Source organism: Sciurus vulgaris (assembly GCF_902686455.1).
Source record: "Sciurus vulgaris genome assembly, chromosome: 14".
Classification (NCBI taxonomy): Eukaryota; Metazoa; Chordata; class Mammalia; order Rodentia; family Sciuridae; genus Sciurus; species Sciurus vulgaris.
Window position 1 is genome coordinate 37,681,714 of NC_136475.1, and position 21,792 is coordinate 37,703,505.

The following is a 21,792-nucleotide window of genomic DNA, read 5'->3' on the forward strand; positions in this document are numbered from 1 at the left end:
CAGAGACAGTGAGCCAAGGGCAACATACGGTGCAGTTGGTCAGGAGGCCTGACTACTCCCAGCTGGACCACAAGAAGGCTAGATAATTTCAATCAACCACTCAGCCTCTTTGGATAATGAAAAGAAGAGATAATTTTCAAGGAAGAAATAACAGAGGGGAAACATAAATATGAAACAACAATGAGGTGGCATGTTTTAAAATAGAGATGGGTCAACATTGCCCTCCATTTTTCTTACCTTGCTTAACTAAGCCATAAAGTTGTATTCTGTCCGTCTACCAAAGGTTTAGTGAGGAAATTAGCACATATGTTCTTGGTCCCGTTCTTCAGATCTCATTGACTTCGGTATATTCTGTGAAATCTCTTTCCTTGCATTTGGTAACTTATAGTGGGAAACATTGTTATCTGCCCCACTTGCTACCCCCATAACATAAAATAGAAAAATAGCATATATTGAAATTCAGATGTAATTTGTTTATGAATTGCATAGAGCTAAGGTATGTCAACTCTAATTTCATATGCTTGTTAGTTTTATTGTTTAGAATAATTAGAACTTTAGATGAACATCTCCTCTCATCTTCTGCAAATTCAAGCAATAACCTATTCTTACTATAAATGCCTATGTTGTATACACTACTATATCTTTCTTTGCCTCTAATAAAGAATAAATGATTGCATTTTTTAAAAGATAATACTTTATTTTTGTCTTAGAGTTAATAAATTTAATACATGGATTATTTTTAAAAGCTAAAAATAAATATAGCAAAATGCAAGAGAGAAAAATAAATTGCAAAAAATAAATATAATACACTATTTTTAAAAGAACTACTGAAAATGCAATAAAAATTAAAATATTCTTATCATCCCATGAATCAAATTTGTATACTTTTTATTATGCATATCACACACAACCTTCTAGTCATGTATCATACTGGTAAATACATAGATATAATGACTAGGAGAAGTAATCGAAAATATACCAAGCACAGAATGTTTAAAAATGTTAAATTAGTTCTAAATCAGTTTTATAGAAGAGTGAAAAATAGCCCTTAAGTAAAACCTGAAATTCAGATAAATTTTTTTTTTCTCATGGCATATTATATTCTAAAATATCTTCCTAAGAGTAAGAAAAATATTACAGAAGATAATAAAGACATGTTTTAATTTATTTTGTATTAAAAATTGTCAGTTTTTGAAACAATTTTGAGACAGGTTCTTGCTAAGTTGCTGAGGGTCTCACTAAGTTGCTGAGGCTGGCCTCAAAGTTGCAATCCTCCTGCCTCAGCCTCTGGAGACACTAGGATTACATGTGTGCACAGTATGTTTTTACTTTTGAGTAGAATGAATTGATTTCCTATGTATTAAGTATGAGTAGAATAATGATCTCACAATGATTTGCATGTTTTAATTCTTTATGTGACAATGAGGAATTTGAGATGAAATTACATAATAATCAGATAAACAATGACAGCATGAGAAGAGCTTCGTCTCCTTTTAATGGCTTTAAAGAAGGGATTTGTCTGTTATCTTCAGAACTAAGTGTCATTTTCATAAGTTATATCAGGGGTGGATTCTATCAGCACAGTTTATAATTGATGTCAATACTAATCACCTGACTAGCTAGCTGAGTCCTCTGGGATAGTGTTTGCAAGGCTTCTCATTTATGAGGACATCTTTTTCCTCTTTACATGCTCAGTTCTTTGGAAGAAAAGATTCCATGCAAAGACTGCACTTATGGAGTCAGGAGATAAAATTTATTTCCACAAAAGTAAGTAAACGATTTCTGATAATTTTAGCTGGGAAAGTTGTCTATTCTTGGTGATTTTCTTATTTTTTTCAAACCTTTCTTTGTACAAGTATGAACTCATGATCATTTTATTGTATTCTATATAGGTTTAATCAAACACTACTTTATTGTTCAAATTGCTCTAGCTTTTACTATAGGAAGCTCTTGGCTTCTGTGCTTTGATATACTCAAAAATGTATTCATGTGTGTGCATTTTAGGACTTCTTTATTCTCTGGAATTAGAGAATATTGTAGTCTCATCATGTATATTCTATGCCCCAGTCCTAGAATCATCCATTTTTCAAGGAGTTATGATTCCTTTTATTGGAGAATGTATTAAAAACCAAGACCAGGACACTGCAGGGCTCTTTGCTACTGGAGTGTCATTGATTTCTGGCCAACTGAAGTGACAGAGAAAGAAGACTTATTTATTATACCCAATTGCAAATCAAATGTAGACATATAACTGTAATCCAGGACCCTGCAGATCACTGTGGCTTCCTTCTCGCCGCCTCTCACTGTCATACTGAGAAACCAAGATTCCATTATCCCATCCTTTTGTTCAGTACTGAATTCCAGGTATGTGTTTAGTGGTTTCTTTATTTAATAACTCCTAACCCCTTGAAAAATACCTTTGTCAACTATGGTGAGGTGTTTGTGTACAGTTCCCTTTCAATTTCCAAAATTGCTTAGGTAAATCATTTTTCCCCCTCTCCTTTCAGTTTGAAGGTTATCATGAACTCTCTAAGGTCAGCTTAAATTGTAGCCCTTGTGGATTTTTTAATTTTCATGCTGACTACCTGGTATATACTGTCTCAAAATTTTAGATCAATATCATATTCACAATATGTCTCATTGGACATTTTCTGTATTATTTTTAACTCCGATACCTCTAGAATTCAGATTTCTTCTTCACTTCAGGGAAATTTAACAGATTTTTAGTATTTAACATATGCCTCATCTCATTTATCACAAAGTATTTATAGAACTTTAGTATTAATCAATAGTACTTAAATATTTAGCATATTGTATTTTAAGACTATTCTTTCATATTAATTTATAATTCTCACATCTGTACTATTTTCCTTCTTTTTCATGATTGTATTAGTCTTATTATTGTCCAATCATATTGATAATGGTTTACTTGTTTCTATGGTTTGGATTTTATTCTATGGGTTTAATCCAATACTACTTTATGGTTTTGTTCAAATGACTCTAGCTTCAAAATTGATGTATTAAAACAACCACGATGCAATAGTGTCAGGGGGTGGGCTTCATTGGGGGGTGTTTATATCACCTTTATGAAGGGATTAATTCTGCTATCAAATTCTGTCATTTGAGGACATAGTATTTTCCTCTCTGAAGGCTGTAGTGTCCAGTATGCCATCTTGGAAGCAAAGAAATGGGATCCTAACGTGTCAACACCTTGAATTTGAATTTTGTAGCCTCCAAAACTGGGAAAAATTAAGATTCTGTTCTTTATAAATTGTCCAATCTCAGGTATTCTGTTTAAACAGAACAAAAATGAACTCTGACAAATGCTCCTTCTGACATGATTATCCGCTAGAGATGTCTGTAATTTTCATTATGCCATGACTTAGTGAGGATTGGACTGCAGTGATTAGAGTCCTTTACATACTTTCAGTTAAGTGACATCTATGTAATGAGGCTCACAGTTCCACACATGTTCTATGTAGATCAAAAAACTTGCCAGCTCCAGAAATAAGGTCAACTGTTCTTGTGTTTCACGTTCCTGTACATTCATGACCATCTGATATAATGCCATCTCTCACTTAACTGTTCAAACTTAAATATTTAAGCAAATATTTAGCAAGAATGGCTACCTTTGCTTTTAGAAGAATCTACATATACTATAGTTAGAAATCATTACTATGTCATTAAATGCAGTTGGGGTGATGTCCTCAGCAGTAAGTAACATGCATAAAAGGTTGTGCATGTCTTACCTCATCATAACACATAGGAATTCTGCCTAAAAGGGTGAAGAATAAGAAGACTGTTATGCATATCAAATGTTTTAAGGGAGACTTTCCTGTTTATATTATTCTCCTATACCAGTGACCCCAATTCACTTAGCTAATGGATATTTTACAAATTACCCTAAAATTAGCATCTTAAATTATCCTAAAAATAAATGTAAAATATATATATATCACAATGTAGTAAGTAGCTATATGTATACGTTTATATATATATACGAGTTTATATATATATATATACACACGAGTAATTAGGCATTAAACATTATTAATCATTATTCAAAATGTCCAGCATAAATTCTTTAAGCCCCATGCTTAACTTATGGGGAAGAATATAGGCATAAGAATAAGAAAACAAAAATACAGTGAATACAATAAGAAAGAAGGCAGAGACAAAGTAGTTTTAAGAAGTAAAGAAATACCAGATCAGCCATAGCAAAGAACCCATAAAAACAAATGATGAACATGTAAAGGTTTCTTATTTCCTTTTAAGAAATCAGAACCTCTTTTATGGACAAAAATATTGTTACTATTTTAGAACTAAGCATGGCACTACTGTGTACCCTCTACTTGAATTGAACACTGGCCTTTCAACAATTCTGCAACCTGCATAACATAGCTGTACCTTTTATAAGATTTTATAAAGAAGAAGATTTTAAGAAAGAGGAATTACTGGTGACTGAAATGAAATAAATTATACTCCATGCATGTATGATTATGTCAAAATGAACTCAATATCATGTATAATTATGGTACACTAATAAAAGCATAAAGATATAAATAATTAAAGTGGTAACGTATTTAAAAGATTTTAGTGTCAAAATCTGATTTAGTGCCTAAAACTTCATTAGGAACTAGCACATGAACAGGTTTTTCATTCCTGATTTTTAGATTAGTGATACAAGACACAGAGATTGGTCTGTGAAAACTCAATCCTTAAGATTCATGACTTCTCTCACTACTTTTTCCAAAACTCATTCCCATGACCACTCAGCAACTTCTGAGATATTTTTTGAAGGCTCTTTCTGTGGCAAATTGTTCTCTATAGTCTATTGCTCTGCATATTTGCGCTCATTTTTCTTTTTTAGCCAATTATGACGTAGAATTTCTGTGGAAGCAATTTTCAGTAATACTGGAAAAACCACACTCTTAAAAAAAGTACATATTCACACAGAATGTTAGTTCCCAATTATTCAGCATTTAGCATTTGCCTGGTAACCCTACTGAGTATATTTTTAACTACCTATTTTGTCTTCCTGACCACTCCATACTGCTTGCTGAGATTCTATAATTTCTTTTTATTGCTTAAGTTTAGGGTAATGTCCATAATAAAATGGTAATAAAATTGGGAGAGTTAACCTATTAAACACTGCCAATCATTTAAACATTTCCCTGACCCTGTCTTGACAACAGATGTAGATAATAGGATAGAAAAGAGAGTATGAGTGCCGTAACCTAGCCTGATTCATTCACGACCATTCTGCCCTCCAGCCTGTTAGAGCAAAGTCAGGGCAATGTTAATGTATGCCCTGTTTGGAAATGCCAGCCTACACCCTGCTCTCCACAGTCTGTTCCAGCTGTAGCCCAATTAAATTCAACAATTCACAGGTGTTCAGAGAAATGTTTTCGACATAAAACCCCAGTTTTCTTTAAGGCTCTTCACCCTTTTTAATGTTGTTCAAATGTGAAATAGTCTTCCAACAAAACAAGGCACATTTGCAAGTGAAGAAAGATATAGCAAATGAGGATAAGTATGCTAATAAACATAAAGATATTGTCAGTAACAAAAGGAAGGATTTAGTCCCGGCTGCAAGCCCAAGACATTTAAGCTAAGTGTAAAGGAAAGTAATAGTTTCTAGATAGAAGAGGATAAAGGATGAGAGTGCATTACTATTGCACAATATATGTGTGAAAACTAAATAATATAAGAATTTATAGACTTTTCTGGCATAAAATAAACTTTAAACACCTGAATTTCATCTCACATCCATAGACAATGTCATTTTTGGCCAATGAGTTAACTAAGAGTAAACCCATTCTGGCTATTTTTAACCTCAATTCAGAGTGATTAAAAAAAAAAAAAAAAAAAAAAACCTAATGGCTTTCCTTTTATTTATAACTAAAAACACTTAACTCAAAAATACATGCCACAAAAATATAGGATATTTTTACACTGCATAAGTGTGATCATTGACTATACATCCAGTCCATGAAGTAGTTCTTAGTAAATCTGAATTTGGAGAGTCATTTCTGTGTAAGAACTTAAGAAATGTGAATTTTGAAAAAGTAAAGTAGGGTCAAATCTATTTATTTAGCAAGTATTTATGGAGTACATACTGTGTGCCAGGCACGGGTTTTTGAAGTTGGGGTATGGCAATCAACAAAACAGACTAAACCCTCTGTCCTAGGGAACCTTAAGATGGGTAATAATGATTCGAGTTATTGAATAATTAACTGATCTGTTTTGGTAAAGAATGCTATGTGATAATAGGGAGTTAAAAGAAGAAAATAAAAAGTCCTGCAAAGAGAATGAGCTAAATTTTGAAAGGAAAGGATGGGAAGTAGTAAAAAGCAAACTTTACCTACTTATTTTATTCAGAATTTCTTATGTGTGTTGGATAAATGATGTCTGGAATATGAACTATTTGTATTTACTGGAATTGGAGTAAGGAAACCACAAATTATGTTTGGGGATAATATCGAGGATGTTAATAACACTTTTCTGTGCACTTGCTGTGTAGCAGACACTGCTGAGTCAATTTACTTGAATTATTTTATATAATATTGATAAAATCCCTGTGAGATATTTAATGCCACTCCATTGATTTTAAGGATCAGGATAATAGGAGTAAAAGAAGAAAAATCCACCCATTTCACACAGTGTCAACACTGAGATTAAAGCTGTTTTCTTTAAACCCAAGTCAATATATATGCTTTAATTAGGTACATATGACAGGTCAGGAATTTTCAAGTGTTTTACATTGATTAGCTCATTTTACTTTTGAAATAATTCTATGCATTATAAATGAAATATTTTCTACAACTTTATAATAGGCTGAATATTGGTTCCCCCAAAATATACAAGTCCTAATTTCCAAAAATCTATAAATCTTGCCTTTCATAACAAAAGGGACTTTTCGGGTGGAATAATTTAAGAATCTTAGAATTTAGAATTTATGCTCAATTATCTGCATGAACTTAACATAATCACACAAAGGTCCTTAAAAAATGGAGGCAATAGAGTCAGGGATAGATGAGACTTTGTGAAGACAGAAGCAGAGGTTAAAGTAACAGAGGACCTTGAGCCTAGGAAGGCTGACAGTCTATTGCAATTGCAAAGGAGAAGATCCTCCAATAGACCTTCTGAAGAATCACAGCCTTTCCAGCCCATTTTGGACTTATGACCTTCATAACTATGAGATAGTCAATCTGTGTTGTTTTAAGTCACTAATTTTGTGTTAACCTGTTATAGCCATAAAAGAAAACAAATATGGATTTTAGTATTTTGAAATGGGGTGCTGCTTCAACAAATATCTGAAAGATAAAAATGCCCCTGGAGTTGGATTCTGGGTAAAGCCTGGAAAAATTTTGACAAGCATGAATGAAATCGCTTTGTCTTACACCAACCATTTGCAGAAATATGGATGCTAATGACTGTTTGGCTGAGGGTACAGAAAGCAAGAACCACAATAGGGAAATCCCATAGTGTCCTGGAGAATGCTTAAATCATCACACACATTGTTGGTAGAAATAATGGACATTAAAAACTGCTTGTGAGGGTTCATAGGAAGAGTGAAGATATGTCACTAGGAAATGGAGGAAGAGGGATACTTTTTATAAAGCGGCAGAAGGCTACTTAGGCTGTGTGCTATAATTGTGTTGAAAATACAACTTTAAAGCAATGAACTTGAACATTTATATGAGGTATTTGTTGAAAGAAAAGCCTGGTTTCTCCATCCAGCTTATACTAAAATGGGAGAAAAAAGAGATAAATTGGGGAAAGATATATTAAACCTAAATAACCAGGACTGAATGATTTGGGAAATTGTTCTTATTTTATCAAAATTGTAAAAGAAATCAGAAAAGATTTCTCTGAATAAAAAGCCAAAGATCAATTACAAATTGTGTTGGTTCCTTGAAAGGATCAAAAGCTTACTTTTATGGATTTACAGAAGACACTGAAGAAATTAGGCACATGACTCATGGATTCTTCTCTGTCCTCCAGGCTGAAGACAAAAGTAGATGGGATTACCTGGGAAAGACCTGCCTGGGAGCTTTTGTTCTTGGTCTGACTTTATATAGAAGATCTCAATCAACAATCTATGATTCAATAGGTATGTTTGAGATATTAACTTTTGTTTCTATTTTATACACTTTGGAAAAGTGGGAAGAAGAATCAGTTTGATGATTACATCTAAGAGAATAATGCATTACTTGGAGATATAAAAAGAAGCATATGAGAAAAATAGAAAAAATAATCATTAAATCATATGCTGCATAGTTTAATACAACAGTAGGAATTGAGGGACGATGGATATATGTGGAGGATTTGAGTCTTCCAGGAAGGAAATAACATTGAAGCCGGACTTTTACAAATAGATATTACTTGGATGCTGAGCAGGAGTGGGTGGGTGGACAACCAACAAGGAAAAAGGAACCTCAAGGTAAAGGATATAGACTGACTTAAATTGGAGAATATTTATTTTGGAGTTGGAGGCATTATTTTAGATCGGTAAATTATGGTGAAGATATATTCAATGTGAAATTTAAGTATTCCTCTTTTATTTATTCCTCTTTTATTTGAGGAGCAGTAGGGAATCATTGAGAGGATCAACTTATTGGGTGTTGAATCAATCACAGCTGTGTTTGCTTTTAAGTTAAAAAAGCCTATCTTTTATATTTCACAATGCACTATGTTCAGTAGATAAATATACAAATTACTGGGTTTACGAAAATATAGAGAATGGAGTCTTTTTTATAATCACAAATATACATTTGATTATTTTTATGTGACATATATTCATATTTGAACCCATGTGTATTTGTACACATAAAACATTAACTGTACCAGAATTCCAAGTCTTTTTATAAAAGAGTACAAATAATTATGCTGAAAACTCTTGTGCAGTAAATCAACCATCAAACCATAGTTTACCTGCAGATAGGGTGTATCACAATGACAGGTTTTATTTGCTCTTCTCAAAGTCCAATTAATTTTGTTCCTATTCTTTTCTGCTGTTGACTAAATTCATTATCAGATTGTTTTCTGAGAGATTTATCCTTGCCCAATTACTCTGACTTTTTAAAAAGAAAAACATGTTAGATTAAGAGGCATTTTGAAGTATATGAAACCTAACTTAAGAGATACAATATGATCAAAAATCTTTGTTTCACATTTGAAATAAAAACATTTTAATTGCTTTAAAATGTACAAATTAGGCTGACTTCAGATCCTGAAGGAGTTGGAATCTGAATAATCTTATTTCATGTTTTTTGATTTTCTGCTTTTTAGCCCACTTCTATATAAAACAGAGAGGATCATGTCAAGCTTCAGATGCTGTCTTTACCTAATATGGCTATTCTGCTCCTGCAATTTCGGTTTCATTATTGTCACACATTATTACCCTTCCTACTCCTGTCTTCACTGTGCTGGGAATATCCTTTATTTCATGCTATTCTAACGAGATCCCTGGAAGTAGCTTCCAAAACTATCCTTGCTGCTTTCTGGGTGCTCCTTTAATCTGTATTTGGCATATTGGCAAAATTTCTAAATACTGAGTTTTCTTGTACTTCTTTTGTCCTAAAGTTCAGAAACTCCCCTCAATCTGCATATATAATTTTCAAGTAAAATGTTGTGTACACAACTGAAATGCATTAAAAGAAAGGCAACTAAATTAAATGATAAGAAAAAATAGTGACTACAATAGAGCAAAATTGTATGCACATTCTTCATCACTGCAATTCCATATGATTCTGGGTTTTAAAATAAAGACAAATTAGGTTTTTAATACATTAATCAAAACAAAGAAAAGGAAATATTCAGAAGTTAAAAATAACATACATTAAAGCCAAAGAAGTATATATATTGGTTCATAATGAGAACTTAGAGGTCTACTAGACTCAGAAAGCTAGATATTTTTAATAGACTCACAGGACCTGTTGGTATATCCTAAATGTATATATTAAATATCTGAATAAAGACATCAATAAGATTTAGTTCCCAAGGTAAATGAAAAGTAGAACTTGAATAGCTATGATATCTCTAACTCTGAAAGTACTCTCCCCATATTAAAAGGAAATAAAAAATTGTCTTTCTTACTACCTAATAAATTTAAAGTCCTACTCAAGTAGGAATGTTATTCTACTTGAGTTGTGAAAATTTTCTTTTTATGAGAAGTGAGGTCTATTGTTACAAATTTGTGACCAAGATAGAATAAAAAGAACTAAATTTACTTTCTGTCCCTGAAAACTGAAACAAAGGAGGAGGAGGAGAGAAGGAGGAGGGGGAAGGAGAGGAGGGGAAATAAACAGGCAAATATATGAACAGTGAACTTTAGACACTGAACATCAAGCAGCAAATCATAGTGAAAACCGAAGGAAAGGAAACAAATGAGGTATACTATCTGACTGCTCTTGCTTACTAACTAGAGAATTTCTGAATTGCAGTGCAAGGAGTGGAAAACCAGTTGGAGCATGGCAGTCTCCCTAAATTGAGAAGTCAGAAGTCTAAGTTTCAATAGATCAAAGTGCTTGAAACTCACAAGGCAAAATATTAAAGAGGGAACAGCAGAAAGCGAAAGGCTTGGAGAACTCCTGAAAGTTCACCTTTATGTTGGAGCTGAACATTGATAAGCAAATACACATCATAATTTCCTAAGACCTTGGAAATACCTACCCAAAAGGAGTAGATAAACGATTCCAGGAATCACACAGCACTAGGGTTATTACCTATTCTCATCAGCATTAGGAGGTTTGGTAATTCACTGTGCATTAAATGGAGTACATAATTATAAGGGAATTGCCTAAGTGGTAGAAAAAAGGTAGTCCTTGATTATTAGAACTTATTCTGCATTATACAACTTCAAAAGAAAATCTTTGGAAAGAAAAAGTTGTTCACAAGTAACTTTCCATCCTAGAAAATTATATATTCTATGCATATAAAATTATCTAAGACCCAATTAAAAATAATTTACAATATCCAAAACCCAATCAAGTATTGCCATTCACAGAAAGAGCCAGGAAAGCTTGATTCATAATGAGAAAAAAAAAAAACAAAATCAATACAAAAAATAAAATAAAAACAAAAAACAAAAACAAAAAAAACCAAAAACACAGAAATGACAAACTTTGGAATTAATATACAAAGGCATTGAAAGTCATTGAGCAATTACTTTTCAGTTCTGTATTTTAAGTAAATGGCAATAAAATAAGCATGTTAGGTAAGACATGGAAGAAATTTAAAGTTGAATCTGAAATTGTAGATATAAAAGCTCAATGTAAACTATGAAAAAGAAACTGGATGTTTTAAATGGTGGATTAGACATTGCAGAAAAAAATTATTGAACACAAAATCTTTGAGGAGGAATTAGCCAAAGCAAAACACAGTTGAAAAGTAAGCATTAAAAGGATAAGGGAATGTGAATCAAATGTGGGACAACTCAAGAGGCCCAATATATGTATAGTACAATGAAATGATTCAAATTAAATATTTTGAGTAAATGGATTTAAAAATTGATTAAACTATTAATTCCCAGGTCCAAGAATTTGAAAGAATCCTATACATATTATTAATGAATAAAATTACAAAAAGAATATATTGTTTAAAATTAGAAGAATCCTAAGCATATAATTAACAAAGAAAAGTACAAAAATTAATATATTATTTGTTTAAATCTTGAGAAAAAAATATAATTTAGAATCAAAAGGTAACTCAGAAAAATTATCTTTCATAGTGAAAGTATCATTCGAAGGCAAATGAAGACATTTCCAGACATAGTGAACCTGAAAGAATTTGTCACCAGCATATCTGTACTTCAAAAATGTTGAAATTAAGTTTCTTCAGAAAGAATGAAATATCAAATGGAAGATTAAATCTAATGTAAGAAATTAGGAGCACAAAAAAATGCTAAATAGTTGGATAAACAAAAAGCAATATTTTTATCTTGATTTAGAAATATCTTTAAAGAGTCCTGGGGATATAGCTCAGTTGCTAGAGTGCTTGCCTTGCAAGCGCAAGGCTCTGGGTTCAATCCTCAGCACTGCAAAAAAAAAAAAAAAAAAAAAAAATCTTTAAAGAAATTGTTAAGTTCAAAACAATAACAATGCAATCTGAATTTTATTCAAGTTTATGACAGTAAGGCCAAGAAAGTCCAATTGCACTCTGGTGAGGTAATTATATTGCACATGAAGTATATATTATTATTTGAAATTTGACTGTAATAAGTAAATACCATATATCCTAAAGCACTCAGTTAAAAAATTATAGTTCATAATTTAATTCAGGTGGTAAATAAAATTATTAAAATGTATACAACTTATCTAAAAGAGACAGAAAAGAAAATAAGACACTAATAGAAAACATGGCAATATGAATCTATTTAAAACCAACTCTATCAATAAGTACCAACAAATATTCAAATGAAAAATTGAAAATAAAATGTAAGACACTAAAAGTCATTTTCTTCAAGAAATCCACTTTACATAAAATGTCACAATTAAGTTGAAGTGAAAGGATTAGGAAGAGCCATCTTGCTAACAATAATGCAAAAGAAGATGGACTACTTAAATATCAGAGAAATATAATTTCACAGTGAAGGATATTATCAGGGATTAAGAGGAATATTTTCATTGATAATTTTATCAATTGCTCAAGAAATCTTAGCCATCTTAAATGTTTGTGTAACTAATAACAACACTGTAAAGGTATGGAGGCAAAAAAATCTATTGAAGAAAGAAAATCAATGAAAAGATATACAAATCCACTATTTTATTCAGGTTTTTTATATCATACACCCAGTAAAACTGATATAAGTTGATAAAATTTCATAAGGGACATTGGGAAATTTGGAAAATACATAACAATCATAAAAAATTCAATAAATTCAAAAGAATTGCATCATATGCAGGGTATTATTTGATCACAATGTAATTAAATTAGAAGTTGATAACAGAAAGTTAACTGTGAAATCCACAAATATTTAGAAACTAAGTAACACACTTATAAATAACAACTAGAAAAAAAGAACAAATCAAAGGAGAAATTTGGAAGAACTAAGAACAGAATACAAATAAAACCAAACATATCAAAGTTTGTGGGAACCAAGGGATGTAGTGCTTTTAGAGAAAATTTTGACCATAAAAACTTATGTTAAAATACATATAAAAATTGCAATGATTCAAAGTTCCATGTTAAACAATTTAGGAGAAAATTAAGCATAGAATGAGCAGAAGAATTAAATAAGATTATGAGTTAGTGAAATAAAAAACTAATAAAGAAAATAATATAGTCAAGTCTGGTTCTTTGAGAATATCACTAAGGTTTTAAACAAATTTATGTGGAAGAGAGAGAAAGAGAGATTACCAATATCTGAAGTGAGAGAGATAATAAAGGATACTGGGGATAACTTTAGAATTATTCATTAAAATAATAATATGACTATTTAATTGGAAAGTACCTGAAAATAAAAAGTTAATAAAAGGTCAATGAAAAAGTAAATAATTCAAATAGCTTACATATATAAATTTTTTAAAAAATTTAAATACCTTTGTAAAACAAAAATTCCAGACTCATGTGGCTTCACTGTTTATCAAACAATTAAAGAAAATTACTGTTGTACTAAGAACTCCAATGCCAATACACTTACTATAAATATAAAAGCACTTGTTTTAAAATTGTGTATCTGAGGATACACAAAACCTCCAATAATACAAAGACTAGGTTTGAAAGGTTCAGATATTTATCAGATGGATAAATAATGTACTTAAGTATTATTTCACATTTTATTATCACAGATGAAATTAATTTGTGTTAATAATGTTATTTTCTTTTTTAGGAACCTTCTTAAGGCATCATTGCAAATAAGAAGGTAGAATATAGTTATTAGTGATTCAATCAAATTTCATCAAATTGTTATCTCCATGAGTGAAGTATATCATTCAAATTGCTCTAATATCATCATAGTTGAATTTTTTAATGCATCCCTTTTCTCCAAGATAGAAAATATCCTGAATACAGTGGAAGCTGGTATACATTCCTAAGATGGCAGCTGTATTGGACAGTAAGGTTTTAACTTTGAAATCAAGGGGAAAAAAAAACAGATAGTGATTATTGGGTTTTGTATTCATTTCCAAAAGATTACATGACTTTATTTACTCAGATCTGCACTTTCTTGTAGAGTCTATAGGCACAGAAAAACTTGCCACTGTTAGTAGACCTTTCTGTTGTAGTAGACTAAATAGTGACATCTAGTTTATTCAAACTATATCGCCTTCAGTCTGTCAGGACTTGAGTCCTGTGTCTTTGGACAAAAATATTCATTTACCCAGCTTCTGTTATCTCACCAGTAAAATAGGATGAAAATGCCTTGCTTAACATTTAGTTTATAAGGATTAAAAAATAAGTATATATAGAAAAGTTCCTATCATATTTAAACATTTATAAATATTAGTTGTGATTAGTACCATTATAGTGAGGTGCATTTGTACCCTGGTTCAATTTTGAGTGTATGTTTCTTTCTGACTAATAACTAGTCTTTTAGTCTCATCCGGTTAAATTAGTAATATCAGAAAATTAGGATCAAAAACCAGCATTCCTAATCAAATCTTAGAAATTATTATTTTAAAAAGTAAATATACTTGAAACTTTGAAAGAAAATTCAAGTGCATGCTTCATATTGCATATTAATTGCTCAAATCACATAAAATTTCCCTAGAAATCTGAGTGTTTAGCTAATTCCTATCAAAATTAAAAGAATGCTATGAGTTTAGTAAACATGAATCAGTTGTGAATCAAATGAAATTCTTGTTTAAGAAATTTACACATGTATTTGATTTAAAAGCAACAGTCATTAAAACCTTTTTTAATTAAGAAAATCTATCTAGGTAAACAAATATATTTATACATATAATTTAATGTATCTTTATTTGGGGATTATGTAGTATGCTTTATTATTATCTAATCCTTTATAATTATTGAAAAATTCCTTTGGGAGTATTATCAAAGCCTTTCTGTATGCTTTTTATACAGTTGGGTGTATATATATAACTTGCATTAAATACTAAGCAATTCTAAATGTCTGTGTTGTTTGGACTGCATTCCTTTTCTTAAACAGGTGTTTAAATTACACTAGGCAATTTATTTAAAAAAAATTAAAAAGAGAATAGCAATGATGGAGTAAGTAGTGCTGGAATTGTCCTCCTAATCAGCTGAACAACTAAATATCTGACAGAATTGCATTTAGATAGTGTTTAACAGACAGCACAGGCTGTTATCCCTGAAAGAAGACAGATTAGGTGCTCAGTCATCACACAGTTTCTGACTTGGCATTGCTTTTGAGACTACAGAGAAGCAAGTGTGGATGTCTTGCTGGGTTGAGATAGATAGTGGGGTTCTGGAAAGTTGATGTACATAAGTTTCATAGATTATCAGGGCTCCAGAAATATGCTTAGGGGTCCCCTTGAGTCTTTAGTTGGACATGAATTTATGTATTTAAAAATAAGGATGATAGACCACTTCTTGCTGACGTATTTTCCCTTCTCCCTACACGAGAGGCTGGTTTTCTCCTTGTACTTCACATTTGATATTTTTTTCAATGTCATCGAGTTTACTTATCTTTCATTCCTCAGTGTCAAGTCTGTTGATAAGCATCATGTAAATTTACTTAATTTTATTTTCTTCATTATTTTTAGATCTAGATGCTCTTCTAGGGTTCTTTAAGATTTTTATTTCTTTCCACATATAATCATATTTTTAATTCTTTTATGAATATATGCATAATTGGGCCAACTCCATGGAGTCAGAAAATTATGAGCAAAAGAACAACTTCCAGAGAACTGTAAACCAACCCATCTTCAGAGCACACCAATTTACATTTCCCCTAATAGGATATAACAATTGTGCTGCTGCACATCTTTGACAAATAACATTTGTTATTTTGACAATTTTTTAAAAACTTATGTTTGTCTGTTGGACATGATATTGACACACTTTGTTATCAGCCAGAGAGGAATGATCCTGCTAAATGTCTGTGGTATTTTCAGCATCTCCATTAGAGTTATGCCTTAGCAAACAGAAAATGAAGAAAAAATAGGTACTCATTAATTAGTCTAATGTGACATTAAAATTTAGCAGAATACCTTAAAATCCTTCCTTCCTTGCACATTCTTCCTCCTCGTCACATACTAAGTGTAATATCTATCCTCAAATTCTTATCTACTACAGTGCTCTGATTTATAATTCTCTTCCCCACCAGGCTCACAAACACACAGGCACAATTACAAAAACAAAATTATAAAAACATGCTTACAAAAAAGTAAATATATTATATATATATTTTCTACTGAGGATTTTTCATTCAGATATATGTGTATAAAATGCACCAATTTTGATATTTGAAGTTCTATCTTCATAAGGGTGATTTTCACCCCATAAATATACTATATTTTTAAATAAATTCTTTTACTGCTTCTAATTTTTTAAAAGAAAAGTTTTTTCTGTAGATGTCAACTTATGCACATAGATGAGATTTTTCTCTAGGCTATGTATTCAAGATTGCTGGGTAATGATATATAGATTTTTCACATTTGCTAGCTCCTTTCCAATTATAGACTACATGAGTGCACTAATTTACATTTCCTCTAGAAGACTATAACAGTTATGTTGCTATATACTTTTGATCTAATTATTACAACTTTAAAAAATGCTTGTTGGATGGGTATGTGTTCCGAATAATAAATATCTGCTTAAAAATGAAGCTGATAATCATTTCAAATGTTTATTAGCAGTTCAATCCTCCTCATTTGAAGATTGTTTCCCTTTGTATATTTTTGCCTTATATTATTGATTTTTAGTTTTGCTGTATACTTAATATGTTAACATTTATATAAACAAATTGGTAAATGCATTGCAACTATCTTTTCTTAATATAGTCATGTTTTAATTATTTTCATTGTCATTAAGTAATTTTACATATAGTCCACAAATCAATACTTTCAATTATACTTCGTTTTGTATCAAGAAATTCTTTGTCAAAACTTGTGATGATATTATTGCATATTTGACTCTGAAATTTTCAAGTTTTCTTGTCTTAGCTAGTATTTCATTACCTACAATTGAATTTTTTTATACAGCATGAAATACGAATCCAATTACCTTTTTTTTTTTTTGTCTCAATAGTATTTCTTGAATATTTCATTCATTCCACATTGATCTCTTATTCCAGATACATAAATATGTGGGTCTATTTCTACTATTTTACTCTTTTTGGGGGGGCATGGGGTACCAGAGCTTGAACTCGGGGAACTCAGCCACTGAGTCACGTCCCCAGCTCTATTCTGTATTTTATTTAGAGACAGGGTCTCACTGAATTGCTTAGCGCCTCCCTGTTGCTGAGGCTGGCTATGAACTAAGGTTCCCCTTGCCTCAGCCTCCCCAGCTGCTGAGATTACAGACATACACGACCGCACTCAGCTTTACTCATTTTTTTCAGCTGAGCATCCTGTTGCTTTTGTGGGTCACTCCAAGGTAATGTTTATCTGGGGCTATCCATGACTACACAGAGAAATAAGTGCAAGTCATAAATCCATTTGAGAGGGGACAGTGCTTCTTATTTCTCAAAAGATACCTTTTTGACCTCTTAGCCCAATGGAAACTGCAGTCAATGAGGACTCTTTCCCTTGTCAATATGATGAAATTTCCATGAGATGGGTTCCAGTTTTAATTGAATACCCCAATTCTTCTCTTACAGGGACGCCTTGTCTCCTGCTGCCTGAACAACCACTAAAATATTCTCTTAGTTTATCAGTATCCTTATAGGCTCCAGAGCAGCTTCAAATCTATGCAGGCTTAACCCTCTGGCTTCTAGCTCCCACTGTCCCCTAGGGGTTCTATTACTTAATACATAAGATTTTCTCAACAAAGAAACCTAAGCCAAGCCAAAGTAACAAACCATAACCAACCAATAAAAAACTATATGTTTTCTAGAATACATTTGATGTTAATGTGTTAATGTATATTATATGATGATTTTTTATAACATCTGCTATACTATGATAATAGTCATAGTCCAGAAATATTTCCAGTACTTTAGATATAATGAATAGCAGGAAAGGGAGCAGTCCCTGCAACAGCATTTTCCCCTTACAATGTGTTACTAATTTTTATAATGAAATATAAATCCCTTCAGATAAGAATCGCTCTCAGTTCCATATTCTCCCCATTTTATTTCACACGTTGTCTGCCTCTCTAATTTATATTATCTGTCCAGTGCCTGAAGACATTAAAGTTTGCAATACCTGATTTAAGAATTTAATTCTATCTTTTATATATTTATCCCACTCTTAAGTTTAAAGAGCTTTCTACTTTCCGGTGGTAATAGAAAAATTAGAGTAGCGTAGGCTTCTTTCTCCTTTGACTTAAAACAAGCACGTCTGCCTCAAGCAGTTGACCTTCCTTCCTGTTCATCCTGCCACTGAAAACACTGACTGAGGAAACACTTTTACAATGTTTAATACCCCTTTAAGTCACATCTCATTCTGAACATATGTTGTCCTGACAATATTCTTCTACCCTTTTACAAGTTTCTTTCAATTTTTTTCTGGATTATACCTTAGCTCCTTTCTTGCAGTCAACCATTGTCCAAAAACATTAAATGGAAAATTTCAGAAAGAAAAAAATTAATCAGTTTTAAATTATGCACTGTTCTGAGTAGCATGATGAAATCTTAAACTGTCCCACTTCATCATGCCCAGGACATAAAACATCCCTTTGCCCAGTGTGCCCATGTTGGATGCACAACCAGTCCTTAAGTCACTTCAGAGCCATCTAGATGATCAGATGCACTGTCTGGGTGGGATGTTCAAATAACTCATTATTTCAGTTAATTATAGTTCTAATGCAAAAAGTAGTGATGCTGGAAATTTAGTATGCCATAAAGTGTATTCTTGGAGTAAAAAGGTAAAGTCTCTCAAATTAGTAAGGAAAAGAATCATATTTTGAGGTCACTTTACCTCATTGCATTTTGTGTTTTGCTCTGAGTTACTCCATCAGGTACAGGTCAGTAGTTTTCAGCCTGTGCCTAACCCTGAGTTTCTCCATTTTGTAAAGCTGTAGTTTTCTATGAGCTATTATATTTTGAGTGCAAGTGCCAAGGTAGAATGGCTATGCACCTTGTTTGTACAAGTAAATAACCACCATCTGCTCAGCACCACCATAAGGCACAGACTGATAAATAAACTTACACATGCCAACTTAACTGAACTAAATCAAAGAGTACATGAACATGTGGACATCCCATATCATATAAGGAATGCCAGACACAGAGGCTTATCAACATCAAAAAATGCAAACCCCTCAACTAAGACCCATAAAAGAAGTAGCCCCGATGTCCCCACAGAGACTGGACATGGTGGCACACAGATCCCATCACCTGGTCACTCATCATAAACCTTGCCGAGAAAATTGACCTAGTGACAACCTCGAATCTTCTGTCCTTGGGCTTCAGCACAGTGCAGTTTCTCCTGTCTGTGCTGACCACACAATGGCCCACTTCAAGATGAAATAGAAACTCCCATCATTTGGACCCTGGTCTAGAATATGTTCCTGCACTTTGACAGCTCTGAGCTCTGAACAAGTTCTTATCTGGTTCTAGTGTTACCTTACCACCTACAGTGACACTTCACATTGCATCTACTTTTTGTCTTGGCTCTCAGTTCAGTGTCCTGAACCCTTGTAGCTGCTTTAATCCTTTTTTAGCCTCTTTGTAGCACACACACACACACACACACACACACACACACACGCACGCACACACATATATATGTATATCTCACTCAATATATATATTATATATAAGTCAATATATACCACTCTAGTCACACTTCATACTACACAATGATATATGGGGTCATTGTGTAATATGTGTTGTGTGATATTATTGATATTAGTAGTTAATATTGTAATAAAAGAATCTATGATTTCCTGGCTTATGCCTATCAGGTGTTCCATGAGTGTTTGTTGAATTGCGACAGCTGAAAGTGGTTTAGCCTGTGAATTTACTGTTATTAAATAAACTCTGACATTGTGGAAACACACAACATGTTTGGTCTTTGTTAAAGGTATATCCCCCTGATGACACACCAGTATTGTGTCATGTCACATCATCACAAGAAAAAGAGTGAGTACAGCACAAGAGAATACTTTGAGAGACTACACTCATCCTTTTTATTACAGCATATTGTTATATTCTTTCTAATTTATTAGTAGTTGTCAATTTCTTACATGTCTAGTTTATAAATTAAAGTTTACTGTAGGTACTACCTAAGGCTTGGGGCATCTATTGGGAGTCTTTGTGTCCTTTATGGAGAAGCAGGACTACTGTCTGTATTTCTCCTAATCTCTTATGATTAAAAGAAAGAAAAAGGGGAAAGAGAGAGAGCAAAAGTAGGAAGCAAACAAGGAAGGAAAGGTAAAGAAAATCCAGATTTTTATAAACGGGTGCTGGACTTGCTTATTAGGCATTTTAGATGATTATCATTTCATTTGTCCTTTAAGGTTCACAGATGTGACCAGAATTCTGTTCATTTTTGAGGTATTAATAACTTTTTAATGATAGTCCCATATAAAGTTTCTGGTCATTGGATTTGCGTTCATAGCTATTTGGAAGTGAGTTTTTATATATAAAGTCAAACTCTGCTGAGAATTCACTTCCTTTGTTATAATAAGCTCCAAAAGGGTCCAGGCACATCTACATCATGAACACATCCTTCTCGTGAGTCTTATTCTCCCCTTCCAATTTTAAGTGATTACATATGTAGAAATTTTTATATGAACAAAATAGTATTTTTAAAACTACCTGGGTCAGTAAAATTCTTCCAGCTCTCAAATATTGCTCTGTGACAATAATGTTTTTAGAAAATGTTAGATGTTTGATAAATATCTATCATCAATGAATTGAAACTAATTTGATTTGAGGAATTTGCTTAGAAATATTCTTAACTTATGAAGAACAATATCCTACAAAACTTCTTGCTACACTTCTAACAGGATGGCATACAGATATTCAGAATTAGTGTTCAGAATAAGGAAGCTGAGGATTTGCAGGACCTGAGTGTAATTAAGTGATTTCATTACAATGAAGCAACTAATTTGCTTCTTTAGCTATAGGGATTTTGGGAAGTGATTTTTATTATAAAGACTGACTTTTTTTTTTTTTTTTTTGCTTTTGCTTGGTTACCCCTGGTCTATCTAAAGAATTCATTTACCTGAGCACTTAAATTTTTCAAAAATTCTGAAGCACCATCTCATCATTATTATTTTATATAATAATGATGTACACGTAAGTATTTAATATGCTTTTAAGAGAAGAAAGTTCAAGGGGAACCAACTCAAATATAGAGCTGTCCTTATAAACTAAATTACCAAAGAAAATTCTTTAACCTTTCACATTTTTACTTATCCATTAGTAAAAGGCATTTTGAAAACATCACTTCATATGCAAATCCCTCATATGCAAAGAATTTTGGTGTTAGCTACTCTTTTTAAATTTGAGGTTGAAAAGCTAGTTCTCACCAGTCCCTTAAATCTTTTCCTATCAATTGAACCCTTATATTGTTAGATTGATTCTTAAAATAAATGTCACCCGACAAGTGGTAGCAATTTTTTGATGATTTTTAATGTCAAAATGGGAGGATTTTCACAGCTGATTATCTGAGTTTTTCACTCATTAGTCTAAGAAAAAGGACTAAAGAGAATAATTTTTTTAATGAAATACTTTCAAGAATATTCTCATTTAAA